General features: G+C 65.6%; 1 non-coding gene across 1 annotated transcript in view; it reads left to right on the top strand.

Moving 5' to 3' along the window:
* The first annotated feature begins 3,870 nt into the window (after nt 1–3,870).
* The window catches only part of LOC121100560, a 4,552-nt gene continuing 3,414 nt past the window's right edge, over nt 3,871–5,008 (top strand). Inside the window, exon 1 of the ribosomal RNA XR_005832317.1 lies at nt 3,871–5,008. This exon is cut by the window's right edge and continues 3,414 nt beyond it. This is a non-coding gene — a ribosomal RNA (28S ribosomal RNA).

The raw sequence follows: 5,008 nt of genomic DNA on the forward strand, positions 1-5,008 counted from the left end.
CCGAGCCGCCGGATACGCAGCTAGGATAATGGAATAGGACGTGGTTCTAGCTCTGTTGGTTTTCGAACTGAGGCCTGATTAAGAGGGATGGGCAGGGTATCAGTATTGCGCCGCTAGAGGTGAATACCGGCGCAAAGCGACCGAGCGAAAGCATTTGCCAAGAATGTTTTCATTAATCAAGAACGAAAGTCGGAGGTTTGAAGACGATCAGATACCGTCATAGTTCCGACCATAAACGATGCTACATACTGGCGTGGCGGCGTTATTCCCAGACCGCCGGGCAGTTCCGGGAAACCAAAGCTTTGGGTTCCGGGAGTATGGTTGCAAAGCTGAAACTTAAAGGAATTGACAGAGGGGCACCACCAGGAGTGGAGCCTCGTGGCTTAATTTGATCAACACGAAACCCACACCCCCCGACAGGACAAGATTGACAGATTGATAGCTCTTTCTCGATTCCGTGGGTGTGGTGCATGGCCGTTCTTAGTTGGTGGAGCGATTTGTCTGGTTAATTTTTTTTCGATAAGAACAAGATTTTGATTATTATTTATTCGACAGACCCGAGGTGGCGCCACTAAGAGGGCACAAGCTGGGGGTTCGCAGAGTGAGAAAGCTGTAGCGACTGGATGCCCCTATGGGTGATCCATACGCGTGATCGGCTGAGGCAACGTCTGCTTGACCCAGGCTCTGTCGATACTGGACTCTGGAGACAGTTGTGACCGATTCTTCCACAATCTGGGAACGGCGTTGCACAGTGAGCAGGTCTGAGCTCGACCGGGGCTGCACGGGCTAAACGACTGGCTTCGCCAAAATGCAGGCTGTAACCGTGACTATTGTGCTGGGGATCGGGATTTTCAATTATTCCCCATGAACAGGAATTCCCACCGTAAGTGCGGGTCATAAGCTTTGGTTGATTACGTCCCTGCCCTTTGTACACACCGCCACTCGCTACTCGATTGATGGTTTAGTGAGGTCCCTCTTGGATCGGCTCGCCGGGTCGGCCCCACGGCCCTGTGTGGAGTGCTGAAGAAGATAGGTTCGAACTTGACTATCTAGTAGAAGTAAAAGCGTAACAAGGTTTCCGTAGGTGAACCTGTGGAAGGATCATTAACAGAATCGCGGTGGCGGCCGCCGGTCAATCCTCAGCTCGGCGAGTCTTACCGTGGGCCGGGCGGTGCCGTGCGTGACCGGCCCGCTGGTCGCGAGGGATCGAGAGAGTGAAAGCGCGCGTCGTGGGAAGGGTGTGAGGGAAGAAAGTGGAGCAAGGAGGGCCTGGAGGCGCGCGGAGTCCCCGTGACGCGACGCCCAGGCGGAACGCGGTTCGCCCAGGAAGGCGGGGTGGTATCGCAATGGTTGGGGAGGGGACCCCAAGGTGCCCTCCTCCTTTAAGCCTGTCCTCTTCCTCCTCCTGTCCCCTCCACTGGGCTCCTCCCCACGTCTTCCCTGCTCTGGGGCCAGCCGCCGCTGTGTCCCCTGCCACCCCTTTGGTGTTCTTGTCCTTTGGTCTCCACCTCGCCATCGTGCCCGCCTTCCCTGCGGAGGCGGGTCGAGGTTGGCGGGACGTGTGCTCCCCGCCTTGTCCTCAGGCGCCGGTCAGTCCCCAGGTCACAGCCCCCGCGCGTCTCGGACGTGTCCGGACGGTGGCGTGGCGCCCGGGCCTTCCGGGATCGTCTCTCGGCCGGTCCCCGCCTGGGGGACTCAGAGCCCTCGCGCTGCGTGGTGCCCGCCGGTCCTGCCGCCTCCCTGCCGCCAGCCCTGGACGATGTTCCTGCGCCCGTCGGAGTCCCGGACGTCCGTGCGACCCTGCCCTCCCACTCACGTGCTCCTCCCTCCCCTCCGACCCCCCACAGGCCTTCTGGGGGCCGGGTCCAGCCTCTTCCTTCTCCAGCCTCTCCGCTCCAATCTCTCGCGCAACCTGCGCTTAGGCCCCACCTCCTCGCCGCAGCCCCCTGCGCCCCTCTGTGGCGAGAGGGGCCTGGGTTCGCAGGTGCGGGGAGGCGGGGAGGGGTAGGCGGTCTGGTGTGTCTCGGAAGCGCGAGAGGGTCCGGTCCACCTCCGGTGGCTTTTGGGGGAAGATCGAGGAAGGTGGCTCGGAGTGGCGGTGGGGTCCGGTGGCGGCACCCGGCGGGCCTGGCTCGTCACGGGCCGGGCAGCTCCGAGGGTTCGTCCTGCGGGGTTGGCCAGAGGCCGGATTGGCACTCGAGTCGGTGGCGCCTGTGGTCCCCAACCTCCCACCCCGCCTTCGCCCTTCCCACACCCTTCAGGTACCGTAGCGGTTCCGACGCTGAGGTTTAAAGACCCCTTGGAGTCGCCCCGTCCGCTCCTCGGTGTCGGGCAGAAGTGATGGTTGTGAAGGAGTCCTCTCCCCCAGAGTTCGCCAGCCCACCCCCGCCCGAAGTCGGCCGTTGCCGTGCCACTAGCAGTCCTCTGGGCCGCGGGAGGGCTACCCAGGCGGCCAGTCGTGCCGTGCGTGCCGTTGCGGTGTCCTCGGTGTGGAGGGTAGGTGGGAAGCCCCTGGGCGCCTGTGGGTTGTCCGAGCTCGCACCTCGCTTGGGGGGCGCTGGCTGATGCCCTGTTGTCCAACCTTTCCGACCTTCTCGATCTGATCTCGTTTGCTCTACCGCTGGCCGGCCTCGAGGCACCCGATGGTGGATCTGTAGCCAGGCCGACATTCCCCCCGGGGCTGTGGCCCCTTTGCCTCTCAAAACCTCATACGACTCTTAGGCGGTGATCCTCGCTCGTGCGTCGATGAAAATGCAGCTGGCTGCGAGAATTAATGTGAATTGACAGTGCACATTGATGCCACGACACTTCGAACGACTTGCGGCCCTGGGTTCTCCGGGGCTACGAACACTGTGTGCTTGAGTACGCCACGAGATCGCTCCCCCTGGGTGTTCTCCGCCCCAGCGGGGTGGCGCGTCTGGGGTTTCCTCCAGGGCCTGTTCTGCCGTGCCCCAAGCTGTCAGCCTGCCCCTGGGCTCTCCCCAGGTGGGAGGGGTCGGCTCGGCTGCTCGGGCCCTCGTCCCCTGCGCAGACACGGTGGTCTCTGCCTCCGTGCCCACGTGCCGCGGGTGCCGGCCGCCCCACTCCCCCTCAGCCTCCCCCCCTGGGTCTACGCCCGCGGCGCGCTGTGGAGGACGTGGGGAGGTTTGGGAGTAAGGGGGGCTGGTGCTCGGGAGCGGCGCAACGCCGCCCGACGAAACGGAGAGAGAGCTCAGCGCTGAGGCGCCGTGGCCAGCTGGGTCCCTCTAGGGAGATCCCTCACGTACGCACGTCTTGGGGTCCGCCGGGTTGTGTCGTGGTAGGGGTTCACGGTGCCCGTGCCGTGTCCACTCTGTCCGGGCTGTAGCCCGATCGGAAACGCCACGCGGTCTTGCGCCGTGCGGGCCGTCGGCGGCGACCCGCCATGTCCGCGCGGCTCCACCCGCCTCAGGCTCGCCGCCGCGCGTCCGAGGTCCGCCCCCTCCTCCCCGCCGGCGATACCGGCTTCCCCTGTCGGGGCGGCTGCGCGCGGGCCGCATGTGGCCAGGGGCCGTCGCTGATCGGGCTTGGTCGGCCCGCGGATGACGCGCGGCGCCGCAACCGCCGTCCGCTCTTTGACCCCGCCCGCTTCGGCTTGTGGCCGCTGCCCTCTCCTGCGTGCCCACCGCCAGCCCCTCGTCCCCCGGTCGTCGTCGCAGGGCTTCGGGAGAAGGCCTCGCGTCTCTGCCGCCGGGTCGATGTGGGGCCGGAGATCGTGGCTGCGTGGCGGGCCGACCGGTCGGGGCACTTCTGGTGCCCATGGGTCCTGCCCGCTCATGGCCCTGCCTCTCCTTTTGCCCTCTTCTGGCCTCGCCCCGCGCCCTCAAGGGCCCCTGGCGCCCTCCGACGTCGCCCTACCAGATCAGACGTGGCGACCCGCTGAATTTAAGCATATTAGTCAGGGAGGAAAAGAAACTAACCAGGATTCCCTCAGTAAGGCGGAGTGAACAGGGAAGAGCCCAGCGCCGAATCCCGCCCGCGGTGGGGGCGCAGGAAATGTGGCGCACGGAAGACCCACTCCCGGCGCCGCTCGTGGGGCCCAAGTCCTTCTGATCGAGGCCCAGCCGTGGACGGTGGTGAGGCCGGTAGCGGCCCCGCACGCGCCGGGCCGGTCTTCCCGAGTCGGGTTACTTGGGAATGCAGCCCAAAGCGCTGAAGTAACTCCATCTAAGGCTAAATACCGGCACGAGACCGATAGTCAACAAGTACCTTAGGAGAAAGTTGAAAAAGAACTTTAGTTCAAGAGGGTCGTGAACGCAGTTGAGGTAAACAGGTGGGGTCTGCGCAGTCCGCCCGGGATTCAACCCTGCGGCGGTCGCCTTGCCGTGTCCCAGCATCCCTCCCCCGCCCCTTCCTCCGACCCTCCACCCGCCCTCCCTCCCGTCGTCCCTCCTCCCTGGCTCCAGCTGCGGGGTGTGGCGGAGTGGGCCGGGGTGGGTCGGCAGGGGACGCCCCGCCGGCGGCACGCGCCGCCGCCGGGAGCATTTCCACCTCGGCAGCCGGCTCCAGGACGGCTGGGAGGCGGTGGGGAAGTGGCTCGGGCCGCTCTTTTGGGGGGCAGGCCCCCCAAGTGTTACAGCCCCGGCAGCAGCGCTCGCCGAATCCCGGGAGCCGAGGGAGCAGACCGTCGCCGCTCTCCTCCTCGGCGCCCACCCCCGCGGGGGCTCGTTCGGGCTCGGGCCGCTCAGGCGCACGTCCACCCGGCCCGGCGAGCTGAGTGCAGGGGGCGGGCAGCCCGATACGTGTTACCCCCCCGCACGTGGGGCAAGTTTCGGCCCGGGCGGGTGCCGCGTCGGGCCCGGGTTTCCAGGCGCCACGCTCGTGACCAAAGCACAGCGAAGCGAGCGCGCACAGGGGTCAGCGCATGTCGGCCACCCACCCGACCCTCTTGAAACACGGACCAAGGAGCTCCAACACGTGCGCGAGTCAGGGGCTTCGCACGAAAGCCCATTCCCGTGGCGCAATGAAGGTGAAGGCGGGCTGCTCGGAC

Source organism: Ursus maritimus, unplaced genomic scaffold (assembly GCF_017311325.1).
Source record: "Ursus maritimus isolate PB19 unplaced genomic scaffold, ASM1731132v1 scaffold_4, whole genome shotgun sequence".
NCBI lineage: Eukaryota > Metazoa > Chordata > Mammalia > Carnivora > Ursidae > Ursus > Ursus maritimus.